The following is a 17,230-nucleotide window of genomic DNA, read 5'->3' on the forward strand; positions in this document are numbered from 1 at the left end:
TATCAAAAATAAAGACACCCTATTGAATTGAAAAACAAATATATTACAAAATATATTATATTCACTACCTACCGCAAAAAATACTCTTGCAGTACTTTTTTTGCGTTTTTATTGTTTCTCTTATAAATACTTTTTCTATTTCTTGCCAAAGCATAACCGTAAAAACTTTCCTCTTTAAGTATAATATGCATACACACATATAATGTCAAAACGTTGTTGCTATTGTCTCCCTCGATCTCCTACTACATTTGCATATGTTCTTCTCTATTTTCTATTCTTTAATTATTGTTGAATTTTCCCTCATTCTCAACTATTGAGGGGTATAAAAAAAAGGGATCAAATTCAATCATCTCCACGCCTCTCAGATGTCGCTTCGATCGTTCCTCTTCATGAGAGTACTATAGAAAATATATATACAATGTTTTTGTTCAACCCCCATTTTGGAACTCAAAAAAAGCACGCGCTTTTCCTTTACTATTCTTCTTCGTTTGGCGTCTGTTTTAACCAGGTTAGTACATATCTATAGAATATTTTTTTAATACCCATTTTGAAACATTTATATTTTCATATTATTTTAATTATCTTCAACAACGAACAAGCTTTAAATCTTATTGTGAGAAAACGAAGCAATATTCTACTTTGTCGGGCGTTTACCAGAGCGTTTACCAGCATTAACCAGGTTGCTACATACATATCTACAAAACCAAGACCAGACATAATTACAAGTAAGTAACACTCTTTTATTGGAATGTTGCTTTGTGTAGATTGTGTATAATAAAACTAATATTAACTTAAGGGTGTTACATCACTTTGTTAGAATTTTGTTGTTGTATCGTTTAACAGCAAAATACAAAACGTAAGATCCCATTTGTACAGCTTATTTTAATTTTTATTAAGTTTAAAATGGACAATCAAACTAACATTTATGCTCCCACCCAATAGATTCCAAGAAAATTACAAAATTTTAACAATCATTGGCTATGCATCTAAAAAATTAAACTACCAGCTACAACAATCATCGGCTAGACATAGACATCTGAAAACTACCAGCTACTACAATTATCGGCTAGACAACTGAAAACTTACTAGCTTCATCAGCCAGACAAAACTAAATTATATTTTAAACACCTAAAACCAGTAAGTAAATACGAAAATTAACTTTATACTAACAGAACTAGCCAAAACTTTATTGTATATCCTTTTATTTGAAATTCGTTCTTGTATCATTCCAAAGCAAAATTAAAGTGATAGATTTGAATTTTGTATAGCTTATCTTAAATTTGAAGCATACAGCTAGATATTGGTAATCAAACTAACATTAACTCTCATAACTAAAAGATTTCAAGATTGTTAAATCATTTAAAAAAAACACTAGCTATGCAATTATCGGCCAGATCAGACTAAATAATGTTCAGCAGATGAAGGCACGAAGTAACATTCTCTTATTAGAATTTCGTTTTGGTATCGTTTTTAAGCAAAATTCTTAACATTAACTTTGACTTAGAATACATAACTTTTTATTTTGATTATGAAACTGAGTACTACTTGAGCTTAACTTATAAAATTATAGCACATTCTTTCGGCCTTAAATCTAAATTAATTAAATTTTTTTTAATAAAATCCTGCTATAAGATTACTTTCACCAGCTTTTAAGAATCTAGCAACAAAATTTACTACTATTACGAACCCTCTTTTTAGATTAACGATTAACCAACAAATGGATTGCTTTATTTGTAATCAAAAATTTGATACTTTGAAAAGTATATCGACTCACTTCAAAGTGGTTCACCGATTAGATGGAGTAGGTGTTTACCGGTGTACTTTTAATAACTGTACATTAATTACTTCCACGCCAAATAATCTTCTTTTGTTCAAGTTTTCTTACTATGCCACTTACGATTATATGGCGATAACAGCTTAGATAACAGGTTCTTATTCTTTTTAATTATTGTAAAACGTAGAATTTTTGAGCAACTAAAACGCTCATCATATTCAAATTAATCTTAAATTAAAAATAAAACTATCAAAAATAATTAATTTTTCTATTTTCTTCAACTATTATTTTCTTTTTTTTGTTAATATGAAAAGAAATATGTAAACAGTTAACAAGTTTGTTTATTGTAATTCTTGAACTGTGTCATTATGGTTGAATAAACCAGGTACACACATTCAAAGCTTGGTTAAGGTACTTCATTTGAATTGTGAAGCTTTGTTTTACAATATCTGTTTATGTTTAAGTTAACAACTTGAGGACTTTTACAGAAAAGGAAAAAAATTGTATTAAAAACAATTTAAATGGTCATAATATTGATTAAAAGATTATCAGCTACTTTGAAAAATTATTATTCTTTTCATAAATTTAACAATTTTTAATTTAATACAGCATAAAACATAAAATCAAAATTACCTATTTTCTTATAACAACATTCTCAATTCTTTAACAGATACTATGATTGTGATGGTATTCATGCACTTGCACTATTTACTGCCACCAACCGCACGTGATAACAATAAGCGCTACACCGTAAAAGACAGTCAAGAAGCATCGATAAGATTGTTTGCGCTCCCTCAAGACTACAAGGAGTATCAAAATGCTATAGCTGCAAACAGTTCAAATTCCCAGCCACCGTTAATACCAATTATTGGTTCATTGACAAATATCGAAGAAATCCACGTAGATTTCGATAACATGCATTTCAAGATGTTAACTATGGAACGTGCTATTGATATTTGCCTGAAAACATTCTTCACCTTTAACATGGCGTATCCAAAGCAATGTGAAAACTTTAGGCAATTCATAGATATTTATTTCTACCAAATCGAAAAATCAGCCACAAACGCCAAAGCTCGCAACCTTTTGCGATTCCTCAACTCAAATGAATGTCTTAATTCGTAATATGTCAAAGTGAGATAACTTTTATTATTCTGTATCTTATAAACATATTTTATGTTATTTACTTTAAGTTTAGTTAACTATTTTATAATATTTAATTTAATTAATCTTTTTGATGTTATTTAATTTATTTGAATAAAATAAGTTATTGTTTTTTTAAGTTATAAAAAGGTTTATGTTTTCTTTAATTTTATGGATTTGTTTTTGGATTTTTATATTTTGACTTTATGGACATTTTTTAAAGGCTTTTTTAAGTTTTTTTTCAGAGTTTCATGAATATAATGGTAAGCAAAACAGAAAACTTCTAAATAACGATTCTCCCCCTAGGAAGTAACAACATTCTGGTGGATTTTACCAGGGCAAAAAATATTAATGGTATAATCTACCAAAGTTCTGGTAGATTGTATCAGGAAAACAATAATTTCCTGGTATATTCTCCCAGAATTCTGGTACATTTTTACGGGAAAAAAATAAATTCCTGGTATATTCTACCAGAATTCTGGTACATTCTACCAGGAAAAAAAATATTCCTGGTATATTCTACCAGATTTCTGGTATATTTTTACCAGGAAAAAAATATTCCTGGTATATTCTGACAGAATTCTGGTACATTTTACCAGGAAAAAAAAATATTCCCGGTACATTCTACCAGAATTCTGGTATATTTTTACCAGGAAAAAAAATGTTCCTGGTATATTCTACCAGAATTCTGGTACATTTTACCAGGAAAAAAAATATTCCCGGTATATTCTACCAGAATTCTGGTATATTTTTACCAGGAAAAAAAATATTCCTGGTACATTCTACCAGAATTCTGGTACATTTTACCATTAAAAAAAATATTTCTGGTATATTCTACCAGGAAAAAAAATATTCCTGGTATATTCTACCAGAATTCTGGTATATTTTTACCAGGAAAAAAAATGTTCCTGGTATATTCTACCAGAATTCTGGTACATTTTACCAGCAAAAAAAATATTCCCGGTATATTCTACTAGAATTCTGGTATATTTTTACCAGGAAAAAAAATATTCCTGGTACATTCTACCAGAATTCTGGTACATTTTACCATTAAAAAAAATATTTCTGGTATATTCTACCAGGAAAAAAAATATTCCTGGTATATTCTACCAGGAAAAAAAATATTCCTGGTATATTCTACCAGAATTCTGGTATATTTTTACCAGGAAAAAAAATGTTCCTGGTATATTCTACCAGAATTCTGGTACATTTTACCAGCAAAAAAAATATTCCCGGTATATTCTACTAGAATTCTGGTATATTTTTACCAGGAAAAAAATATTCCTGATATATTCTACCAGAATTCTGGTATATTTTTACCAGGAAAAAAAATGTTCCTGGTATATTCTACCAGAATTCTGGTACATTTTACCATTAAAAAAAAATATTCCTGGTATATTCTACCAGGAAAAAAAAATATTCCTGGTATATTCTACCAGAATTCTGGTATATTTTTACCAGGAATACTGGGGAAAATGTTGCCAGGGAAAAAATATTCCTCGTATATTTTACCAATATACTGGGTTTATTCCCGGTATAATTTTTACCAGGAAAAATAATTCTCCTGGTATATTCTAACAGAAATCTGGTGTATTTTACCAGGAATTCTTCGAAAAATCTCCTGGTAAAATTTACCACGATTTTCTGGAAAATTTCACCAAGACGCCTGGTAGGAATCTAAAAACCACTTTTTCTGGATAAATTTAGCGGGAAATCTGGTCGCCGGTACCAGTTTTTTTTTTTTGAGTGTAATGCCAATAACTTAATGTAGGGCTCCCCACATACCAATAGTGCGGGAATAATTGTAGCTGAATGGTTACAAAGTTCTGACTTAGTTCTGTTGAACGATGGGTCACCAACGCATTTCTCTACAAGAAACACACTTACTGCCATTGACTTGACAATTGTATCACCATCAATTGCAACTGATGCCACTTGGAAAACCCATAACTCGTTGGAAGGTAGTGACCACTTTCCAATAATAATTGATACAGGATCACCGTACACCCTTAGAAAAAAAATTTCAATCCCGCTTCGTAGAAACAAAAGCTGACTGGCTCAAATTTTCACAAAATGCAGGCCAAATTTCAAGCGTTGTGCCTAGGTCTGAAAACATTAACAAAGAAGCAGCAAACTTAAGAAAAATAATTAGACAATCTGCAGCCACTTCAATTCCCTCTTCTCACCCACCATGCAACGACAAACAACCTATTTGGTTTAACATGCAAATAAAAAATCTCACCCTCGAGAAAAGAAGCGCTTGGCGGAATCTAAAAAGCAATCCCAATTCCACTAATATTATTTCATATAGACGTTTGGCTGCAAAAATCAAACAAATAGTGCGTATAGCTAAAAGAGACGCCTGGACAAATTTCTTGGCGTCCATCAATCCAAATATGGATTCCAAAACTCTTTGGAATAGAGTTAAAATTATAAACGGAAATCACTCTCGGTGTAGCATCACCTCCGTCAAACAAGGTTCAACATTCGTAACTGATCAAAGCGAGATCGCACAACTCTTTGCAAACAAATGGGCTGAGTACAGTTCCGATATAAATTTCTCCCATAATATCCTACATCAAAAAAACACGTTTTCAATGGACTTTTCTTCAACCGATTTGAGTCCAGCTATTACTCTAACAGAGCTTATAGAATCACTACGTTCTACCAAAGGCGCCTCGCCTGGTTCTGATAAAATAACATTTAAGATGTTAAAAAATTTGCCAGCTGAGGTCATGGCAAGGTTAGTCAACCTATATAATAATATTTTGAAAAACGGAACATTCCCGCATGAATGGAAAAAAGCTATTCTGATCCCTATACCAAAACCAAACACGGACTCACAAGCCATCGAAAATTACCGCCCAATTTCTCTCCTCTCCATTCTATCCAAATTATTTGAAAAAATAATTGGTAATAGACTCAAATGGATACTTGAAAAATGTCTCAACAGTGGACAACACGGTTTTAGACCATGTAGAGGCACACATACTTTGCTACATATGCTTGACCAAGCAGTACATACAGAAACCATTCGGTCCTCTTGTCCATGGACTTAGAAAAGGCTTTTGAAAAAGTAACTTATTTTGGAGTAATACAACAACTCCACGACTGGGGAATCCATTCAAACTATTTGAAGGTGATCTATTCCTTCATGTCTAACAGAAGAATAAAGGTACGTGTCAATGGCTACTGTTCATTAGACAACACAATCGAAAACGGTGTGGCACAAGGATCTCCAATTTCAACAATGTTGTACAATACTTACGTAAATTCGCTTTTAAATGAATTGAACACTGATGGTGATCCACAAATCAAATCAACTTTAACATTCGCCGACAACATTTTCGTTTTAAGTTCTGGTAGCCCAGAAGAAGTTGCCCATGCGCTCAATCAAATTATACAGAAAGCACAAACTTGGTGCACAAATACTGGAGCTAAACTACCTATTAAAAAAATGGAAGTTCTGCATATATGCAGAAAAAGATCTTGTCCGAACAGAACTATCAATCTTAACAACTCTGCTTTTCCCCTTAAAGAAAAATTAAGAATTCTTGGCCTGATTTGCTCGAAAACTTGGAAATGGCATGCACACGCGAAGTTTGTAGCTGACAAGCTCAACAAATCCTTGAATCTACTCAAAATTATCTGCCAAAAACACAAAGGACCGCACCAGAACACATCTATAAATATAGCACAAGCCCTCATACGGTGTGCCACACAACATAGCCTTTCCATCTATTCACACTGGACAAAAGGGAACGATCAGATGATCCAAATCAAAATGAATGCACTACTACGAAAGTCTATTGGAGCTCTACCATCTACACCTATTGATGCTTTATTGGCAGAAACAAACACACCATTTTTTTAGGAACGAAACAAATTACACAAACCAAAATTGTTATACAAAGCCTCATAGACTGCAAACATCCGCTACACGAAATATGCAGATCTGGTTGCACAGTTTCCAAAAAAACGAAAATAAAAAGTGCACTCTATAATTCTATCCGATACCTCACATTTACTAATATCACTATACCAGAAATAGTTAATTACGACGTCGATTCAACACCTTTTCCCAAAAAGCACCATTGACATATCTCTATCCAAAATGCTGAAGGAACGAACACCGCCCGACATCTACAGAAAAAAATTTGCTGAAAAAATAACTACAGGACAATTTAATTGCATACTATACACAGACGCCTCGACAGCAGAAGAAACAACAAGTTATTGTGTATATAGATACGACAATAAATGTGACAAGATCCTCTCACAAAAACTTACAACCCCAAACCAAAGTCCTTTTGTTGGAGAGGTAATGGCATTGGTTGAAGCATTCCAAATTGCCAACAGAAGACATGATACAACCGCTATTTGCAGTGACTCTTTGAGTGCAATACACAAAATACCCAACAACAAAAACAAAACACCAATCTTTCATCTTCTACGTTCAATTATCCGCTCCAACTTCCCTAGAATTCACTTAATATGGTCCCCAGGACACACAGGAATTCCAGGAAACGAAAAGGCAGACTTTGCGGCTCGTGAAACCATCAAAATGCCTTTGGAATATATAATACCCCCGTTTGCATCTTCAATGTTCAAAATTGTCTCTGACAATATACGACGAGAAGCAGAAATACGTTGGAATAACTTCCATTCCTTTTTAAGACAACATAAGACAACCATAGGACAAGTGACCTACAACGAGTCATTGAACCGATTACAATCAGTGCAGCTCTCTCGGATAAGGCTAGGTCATACCTTGTTCAACAAAGTTCATCTTTATAAAAACGAACCTACACCACTGTGCAGCTTCTGTCAGGAAACTCAAACTTTAGACCATGTTCTTCAAAGATGCCCATTAACAAGAACACACTTTGCAAACAACATCCCACCGTTACAAAAACTCCTAGATACAACTATTCATCCAGATAACTTAATCAAATTTAACCTATTTAAATACATTTCAAAATCAACTTTTCTACTCAAAACGATCAACTAACTATATTTCTTAAGACTATATAAATTTATTATTTTAACAGCCATATGGGCCTAGCACCCCTGCGCTATCTATACCGGACGATATAAATTTATTTGTATTGATACCTGTGATAAAAATAAAAAAAAAAATAAAAAATAAATACTACCTCACATATTTCCCACTCTCACGCATACTTTCAATACAATCATTACGAAAAGCTCTTTTCCTCATACCTGGAAAAATGCAAAAGTCATCTCCCGAATGCAGAACAATTTCGATTGTTCCATTTATTTCTAAAGTCTTAGAAAAAAATTTACGTAGCCAGATCTCGAATTTAAAAAAAAAATAACAATCTCAATTCAAAGATTTAGCTTCTTACCTTTCTGGGAGAAAGGAGTTCCCCGATACTAGGTCGATACATAGGACCATGAGCTTCCGACCCAGGTGCATTATTCGTCCATTGATTTGCATGCAGACGATGTCAAGATTCGCCTAAGTTGTGAAACGGGCATGATTGAAAACGTTGCTTACCTACATAATGAGACTTGTATAGAATTTATCGTTGGTCAGAGGAGAATATCTTGAGGTTGAACCCAACAAAATCTAAATGTATGGTAATTTATAAACATAAGCTTGACTTCAGTTATTTTCCACCCATACAAATTGGCAACCAGGTAATCGAGTACGTTGATAAAGCAAAGAACCTTGGTATATGGTGTAATTACTTAATTGGGATTGTCACATACAACACATTATAGCAAAACTTTTAATGATCCCGATTATTACTTACGGATGCCAGATATTTTGTAGTCATAGCTCAGAATCTAAAAGAAACCTAAATGTTGCCTTCAACAACATTTGAAATGAGAGGCAATAGGTAGGTTAATAAGGAAGGGGTTTAGGATAGGTTAGGAGCGCGGAGGATTCAATGACCAGCCATAAGGGTAGGTCAGAACTAGGATGGGATAAGGAGTATGGGAGTTTGGATAGAATGTCCACTACGAAGGCGATGGCATGCTCGCGATTCTCGGCTAAGCTCGCCGGATGAGGGGGGATCTTACCTTCGCAGATGGACCTCACCTCTTTCCAAAACTAAAATTTCATGCCATTACAAAAAACAACTTAAACGATCCCAAAAACATTACATTAACACATAACTCTAAAAGAACAAACAAAGTTTTACCGACTTGCACACTACAACCAAAGCACCACTTCCAAACTAGCACTACACGTAAGGAACACCAAACACAGGACAACCTACATACCATCACCAGACACACTAACACCAGACAACACTACATTCACGCTCGACCTGACACACTATCACCAGATGACACGACATTCACGCCGGACCTGACACACCTCGGGAACGCTGCGGCTGTTGTTGCAGCATGGCCGTACCCACCCAACCTGGAGTTCGACTGGCCTGTACTTTCGAACTTCCCTCTCTAGTCTGTGAGGCTGAAGTTTACGTTGTAGGACACGGTTCACTGAAGAGCATTTTCCAGCCCCACCACACCTCCTCTGAAAATTGTAATTCGATACGTGTACAATCTTAAGCGTTATGATTGATTATCAAAAGTGCAATTTTTTTGCTTGGAATTTAAAAAAAAAATATTGAATTTGTTTTTTTCAAAATTCTATATCTCAAAAACGGCTCAACATTTTTTTACAAAATGTAGAGCGTGTATTTACAATCATTAAACAACTGCATACCAAAAATATTTTTAGAACAAAATTAAAAAATTTTATATATAAAAAATTAATTAAAAAAAACCGCTCTAACGATTTTCAAAAAAAAAAAATTGAAAAATCAAGAGTTTTTCGACTTATAAAATGGCATTTCAATTTTGGAAGACAAATTTATTTTTCAGGTAAAATTTTGAATCTTAAATAATTTTTTTTTTTAAAATTATTTCAACTCTATTAAATGTAACCCCCTCCCATCACACCAGATCAAATTCTATGCAAGAGCCCGAAAGAGCGCATTATTTTTACAAAACTTTAATTACATTCCTATCTTTTATCGAAATTAATAACATTTTTATGTATTTTTATAACGATAACTATTGTAAATACCATCGATGGCCGTGTAGCTCCACACAGTGTGCGAGAGCGGAAAAAAGTCTTTTTAAGAAGTCATATTTATCCTTTTAAATTGTATGTTTAAGTACTCTCATATAACCCGAGCGTATGATTTAAAAGTATTTTTTAACATATATATTGTATGTTCTGATTAACAAACCCTCAAAGTTGAAAAATAATTTTACTCAAATCGCGAACCGTATTTTCAACAAATTTTGAGATTGTTTTTTCCGAAGTTCCTTTAAATAAATTCTCTATCTCCTTAAATAATTTATTTGTTCTATTTTCGATTATCTAAAAAAAAATTGATTATTTATAAAAGATAGCTTTTATAAGTAGTCTGAAGCTTTAGTACTAGGAAAAAATGCGTTTTTTAAACTTTTTGATTTAAAAAAAAGTGCCAAAAGATACCAAGAAAGTAAGTATGCCAGCATATGCTGCATACATTCATGTTAAAGCACAGAAAAAATCAGCTGCAGATACGTGCAGATGTGGAAGTTATGATCAAAAATATTTCACTGAAACGGATTTCAAAAAACTGCGTTTTGACGGTGGTGTTTACCAAAAAGTTTGATTTCTTCCTTATTAATTGTCAGAATGAACTGGTTAAACCCATTATTTTAAGAAAAAATGTCAAACTTTATTTTAAAAATAAATACATTGACTAAGGTCTGAGAATTTCGATTTTTGCGAAACCATTTATTTCTGCCCGGAAAATTTTTTCAACTTTGAACTAAATTTTCCTGTAAACAACACACGAAAAACAATATAGTTTTATAATATTTTAAATATTAATCCTTTATTTTTTTTTATTTTTTGCTAAAAGGCAGGTAGAAATAAAAAAGGTGTTATTTTCAAAGTTTTATTGCTTTGTTTTTGTTGTGTTTTGCCACTGCAACGGATTAACGAATATGATATATTTAATCAACAATCTATTTTAAAATATATTATTATATTAATTGCTTGTTCCTGTTTGTATGCTTGTTTTTTTTTTTTTAATTTTAACGAACAAATTAAACTGAACGTAATAACTCCATGTTTAAGCATTTGTAGGAAAGAAAGAATGTGATAGGATTGTAGTTAGCACATTCTACTACCAATAACATTACTTCATTGTCATCACAAACATGTCTTTTTCTATCTATCTGCATAAAGCTAAGCGAGTCAATGAACTATTCTTTATCCGTTTTAGAGACCTACCTAACTTCACAACCAATAAGCGATCGCTTTACAATTTAAACATACATGTTCTGCCTCTTTCTTATCTTCAGATAATTTATTTTCCATCCTGGTTCTTCTAATATGAAATTAAAATAAAGCTTTTCAAGGGAAATAGCTTTAAACGAACTAGTTAAATACACAAACAATTGTTTTCTTCGTTAAGTATGCTTACAAATATTTTTCATTTCCAGGATGAAATGTCCTTGGATGAGTTGTATCTTGGGATAATTTGCAGTTTTTTTGACAAATCAAATGGCATTTATACCTTTGAAGACAAACATATTTTACAGGTATATTTTCATATCTTAAATATGTACTTTTTTAAACCTACTCTTTGCACAGTTCGTGCATTTGTAATTTAGTAATGTAATTTTACTTATTCTTGAAATTGAATTAAAAAATAGATATAAATATAATTTTTTTTTAATTATTCTCTAAATTGAAACAATTCAAAATTTGGATTAGCTTGCTAGAGGGTAACTATAGTATATAATAAATGTAACTTTTGCTTCTATAGACTTAAATCTACTGAAAAAGATGAAATGAAATAACTTGGGTTAGAATTCTTAAACTATTCATACTTCTGGGGAAAAGTGACTTTAATTACTTTTACTGTCTTCAATATTGAAAATTTTAGTTTTTTTTTAACTTCCCATAGGAAGTTATTGTAATAAGTCCGATTTGTCAAATTGAAAATTTTGACATTTCTCGACGTTTCAAGGTCCCTAGAGTCGAAATAAAAGATTTTTAGAAAGATTTCTGTGCGTGCGTGTGTACGTACGTTCGTACGTCCGTACGTTCGCGACGTTTTTTTCGTTGTCCATAGCTCAAGAACCAGAAGAGGTATCGATTTCAAATAAATTTTGTTATACAGATAATAAGGCAGAAAGATGCAGAAAGGGCTCTCAAGAAAATTGCGTGGGTAGTTTTTTTGCCATAGCAGTTTGAATAAAAGGTGAAAAATTTGGTTAACCCTAAATATCTCATGAACCAAAAACGCTAGAGACTTGAATTAAATTTTATATAATATATTTTAACGTGATATCAAAGAAGTATATTTTTTGAAAAAAAATCCATTTAAAAAAAATTTGTCACCTCCAAAATTTTACGACTAAAATATGATTTTATCTCCAAAACAATTTTGTGCAACGAAGAATAATGTTTTTGATATCTGATAAAATTTTGAGAAAAATCAAATTGACAGTTTTTTTTACAAAAAAAAAATAAAAACCTAAAAAAAAATTAGTAAAAGTTGGTAAAAATTGATTTTTGACTCAAATATCTTTTCAAAACTTTGAGATATTGGCTTTAATTTACTTTTATCTTTTAAAAAATATTGTTGTCAACATTCAGCAAAATTTTGAAAAAAATCGAAATGACAGTTTTTTTCAAAAAATTAAAAACCGAAAAAAAATTAACAAAAGTTGGTAAAAAATGATTTTCAAAAATTTTATATAATAGCTTTTAACTAATTTTACTTATAAGAAATATTGTTTTTAACATTAGGACAAATTTTGAGAAAAATCGAATTGACAGTTTTTTTACAAAAATAAAAACCTACAAAATATGTATAAAAGTTGGTAAAAATTGATTTTCGACTCAAATATCGTTTCAAAAATTGTAGATATTGGCTTTAAACTACTTTTATCTTTCAAAACTTATTATTTTCAATATTCGGTAAAATTTTGAAAAAAATCGAATTGACAGATTTTTTACAGAAAAATAAAACTCTAAAAAAACAATACTAAAACTTGGTAAAAATTTATCAGTGTGGGTCGCATCCCAGACTCTTTTTTTATACGTAATTGAAAAAATTGCTCCAAGAAATAACCTGTTTTATGAAATTAATCTCCAAATTCGAAAAATCAGCCGGTGGGGCAGGGGATATTCCTCATCGCAGATAGTTAGGCATCGCGCCACACCACTTTATAGCTTTATTATACCTTATAAAAGCATGAACATACAACGCCAATTTCCATAAGTTAGTCATATTGCAATCTGACAAAATGTAATAAGGGCAATTATTTTGGGAAATAAGACTAACTTATTTTACCAAAGGGAATTTACCAAGCATTACAGTAAATGAAACAATGGATATGCTGCCCCAATCCATGGAGAAAGGGTAGTTGCAAGGTTAGTTGTATGCAAATTCTTAAATATAAATAAATATTTGCATTCAGTCCTACTTCGTACAATGTAGCTTAGTAATGAACGTTTTGTATTCTAACCTACCCCAAAATCTGATAGCGTTCCCAAACAGAGGAATTGCTTTTTATTCGCCAGCATAATGCTGTGAGCAAACCAATTATTAAAAATGAAAACAGTTTCAAAAAAGCATGAATTAAATCCCGAACATGAAAAAAACTATTCATTTTCATACAATTTTTAGGGGCTTATTACATATTTTGTTGATGTTAGATGTGCTTTTTATGAGAACACTAAAATTGTCATCTTAATTTAAAATTTCAATGTTGATTGATGTATTATTCGAAATTTGTACTTCATTTACAAATTCATACAACGAAACCCAACGTTAAAAACCTTCCACTGTTTTTGGTTGCTATTTTCTCCAGTAGAACAACAATTAGTATATACAAAGGGCTTCCCTTGCCAAAATAGAAATAGCTTGGAGTTTGAAAATATTTGTGTAGGTGTTACTTAAAAATTAAAAATCAGAACGGTGATGGAGCTAACAAAAGAACTCGGTCTTATTTAAAAATCAATATCAGTGTTTTTTCATAAATTTATTTCTTAATTTAAAAAAAACATACTAATATAAGTATAACCCAAGATAAAAATTATTATATACGATGCCGTTCATGTTCTACATCCCAAGAACAATGATGCGAATTTATTTTTAACATTTTAACACTTCTTAAAAGAATTTTTCAACTTAAATCCTTATTAAATCATAAAGAATCATATACCAAAATACCAGAATACGTTTTCTTTTCAGACTTATGCTTGCCAGAAAACCCTAAAGAAAGAATGCACAAAAACCACCGTTTTCCTTTAGAGCATAACAATTGTATATTATTAAGAATAAAATTATTGAAAATTGAATTAAATTTTGAAATTAGAAATTATAAAAAAAACTATTCTTCATCATCAGATTCGTTCGATGAAGAATTTTGCGAAATATTGTATTCTTCGCTATCATTTTCATCACAGATAATTAGATTTTCAATGGTTTCTGGGGCCACGATTCCATTTCCTCCATGGTCCAGCCGCATTGAAATGGGGAAAGTAGTATCCCTGTATTTAATATTGCACTTTACCAAATATGGCATATACATATATAAAGTTGCAACGATTAATTTGTTGCAGTAAGACGCTTCTGTTTGGTGGCAATAAACTTACTTTAAAACCTTCAGATAAAATGGTTAAGCATATATGTAATTGCTTAAGGTTTTAAAGAAATATTTTAAATTTTTAACTTACTTTTAATGTTAACTAAACAAATTAATTTTTCCACATTGATTTGGACTATCAATGTGTATACAACACTTAACACTCATGCCTTACAATTTATTAGCTACCACTAATATATTAAAATTGAAGTCCTTTTCAATAATAACCATTAAAACCTCTACCAAGTTTAATACTCATATCAATAATAAATTTTTTATTGAATGATTAAATAATAACGTATGACTTATAAAATTCGAGTGCTTACATTTTTGAATTATGAAGTGTTTATGATTTTTTTTTAATTTAAGTTGAAAATTTTTGTTAAAAGGTGTTGAAATGCGTCTTGCAAGGGGAAGGCTGAAAACAAAACGTCTTGGAGACACATTTTTAGAAACAGGGGAATTTTTCTGATTTTTTGATGTATCATTGGTTATCATTTCGACCCATAAAGTTGATTTTCGCGCATATTGTCGGCCGTCTGGCAGGGGAAAGGCTGAAAACAAAACGTCTTAGACACACTTTTTTGAAATCAGGGCACCATCCCCTATTGTTTGTATATGCATTTAAGTGGTTATCACTTCGACCCCAAAATCGAGAAAATGACCATTTTCGAACGCCCATCCCTACTCCCGGCTGAAAAACAAACCTGCCAGGCGGTTGAATTTGGTTAATGTTGCGTATATCTACACATACATGTATATATACATATTTTGGTTAAGACTCGACTCCCAAAATTTGCTGCCGGCTCTTAGACTAAGAGTATCGGAGACAAAATAGAACCCTGGATCACAGTAGCATATATTTTAGGAATTTCAGACTGGAAACCATCCAATACAACTTGTATTCAACGATTAGAAAGGTAGTTACTAATCCAAGTTCTATGAAACGCTTTTGAAATATCAATTGCAATGATCTTACTTTCTCCAATACGATTAATAGATTTGATCCACTCCACTTTACTAAATTTATAATTTATCAGTGTTTCCATGACCTTGGAAGGAAGCGACGCTAGTCCTATTGGACGATAGTTAGGGGGGGAGGGGGGTTAAGATTCGCCTTTTTTCAATGACAGATTAGACAAATGCTGTTAAAGAACACCTTTTCAGAACATTAGGTGCAATATTATCCGGGCCAGCGAATTTATGTATGTCAAGATCTTTCAGTACTCTAGCAGCTGAACGAGTGCGAAATAAGATTTTTCCTAAAAATTGTATGCGTTCTCAAGTACAGGAAAACTCATGGCACTCTCTAGTAGCGTCGAAATAACTGCAAACTGTGCTACAAGCAAATTGGTTTTATCAATTAAGCTTACATAGAGAGTGTCATTATGAAAGAGTGTTGGTACTGAGGCGTTATGCACGTTTTTTTTAACAAATAAGCAGACATTACAAGCCTTTCTAGCTTGATTGAACTTATTATGATCTGATTCACACTCCAACAGATTGGCAAAAACGGGAATTCCAGATTAATAAACTCATAGCCGATGGAGAAGAAGTAATTCGAGGCATACAATACAGCAGCATATTACACTTGTTCATACGTCATAAAAAGAATGATAGATTTACTAAATATTTACTTTATGTAAACAAATTAACAATTAATTTCTTAAAACAGCACAAGAATATCTTCATTGTACCAGCTGATAAAAGTAACGTCACAGTCGCTATGAAACGCAAATACTATGAAGATAAGATGGTTGAATTATTGTCTGACGGCAACACCTTCAGAACAATAAGGAATGACATAGTCAAATGCCTGAAAAACAGCAATTATATTGACGATAGAGAGAATGCAAAGATGACCACTTACACCGCACAGCTCCCATCCATTTACGGATTGCCAAAAATTCACAAAACAGACATGCCTCTGCGCCCGATTACGTCATCCATGGATGTACCATGCCTAAGCTATCTAAGTACATTGGAAAAATTTTACAGTGCGTGACAACAAATAAGCTGCTCTATAGAACATTCGTTTGGATTTTTTTGAAAAGCAAAAAATGTAAAACTAAGTCAAAATGATGTTTTAGTCTCGTTTGATGCAGTCTCATTGTTTACTAAAATACCCGTTCAACTGGCTATCACCATTGTCAAGAAGAAATGGGATACAATAAATAAAAGCACAAAGATAGCACAAAACAAACTTATTGAAATTCTAGACTTTTATCTCAAAGAAAACAATTTTTTTCAATACACAAAAACACTATCTACAAACAAATTTTTGGGATGCCAATGGGCAACCCACTATCTCCGACCATTGCAGATCTGGTTTTGGACCATGTTTTAGATGAATGTTTAAATGACATCGAAGAAAAACCTACGTTCATAGCAAAATATGTTGACGACAAATTTTTGCAATAATAAATAAAAGAAACATAGACAAAGTACTAAAAATTCTAAACGGATTTCACCCAAAAATTCAATTCACAATCGAAAATGAGGTTAACAAAACAATATCCTTCTTCGACTTACTTACTTACTTGCGTCCAATCTGGTGAATAAAATTTTTAAAATAAGTGATGTACGATTCCACGTCGCCAACGAGATAAACGTTATCCTTCTACTATAATTTGAAGTCTTATTTTAAAATACAAAGTGTAAATTCCACTA

General features: G+C 31.9%; 1 long non-coding RNA gene across 1 annotated transcript; it reads left to right on the plus strand.

Annotated features, from left to right (window-relative positions):
- Positions 1 to 421: 421 nt before the first annotated feature.
- Positions 422 to 1,091, plus strand: LOC129942949 (uncharacterized). The gene is made up of 3 exons (XR_008781131.1): positions 422 to 508; positions 600 to 725; positions 943 to 1,091. It is a non-coding gene; the product is annotated as an uncharacterized LOC129942949 (long non-coding RNA).
- Positions 1,092 to 17,230: the final 16,139 nt, after the last annotated feature.

The sequence above is a fragment of the Eupeodes corollae genome, chromosome 1, assembly GCF_945859685.1.
Source record: "Eupeodes corollae chromosome 1, idEupCoro1.1, whole genome shotgun sequence".
In the NCBI taxonomy this organism is placed as follows: Eukaryota; Metazoa; Arthropoda; class Insecta; order Diptera; family Syrphidae; genus Eupeodes; species Eupeodes corollae.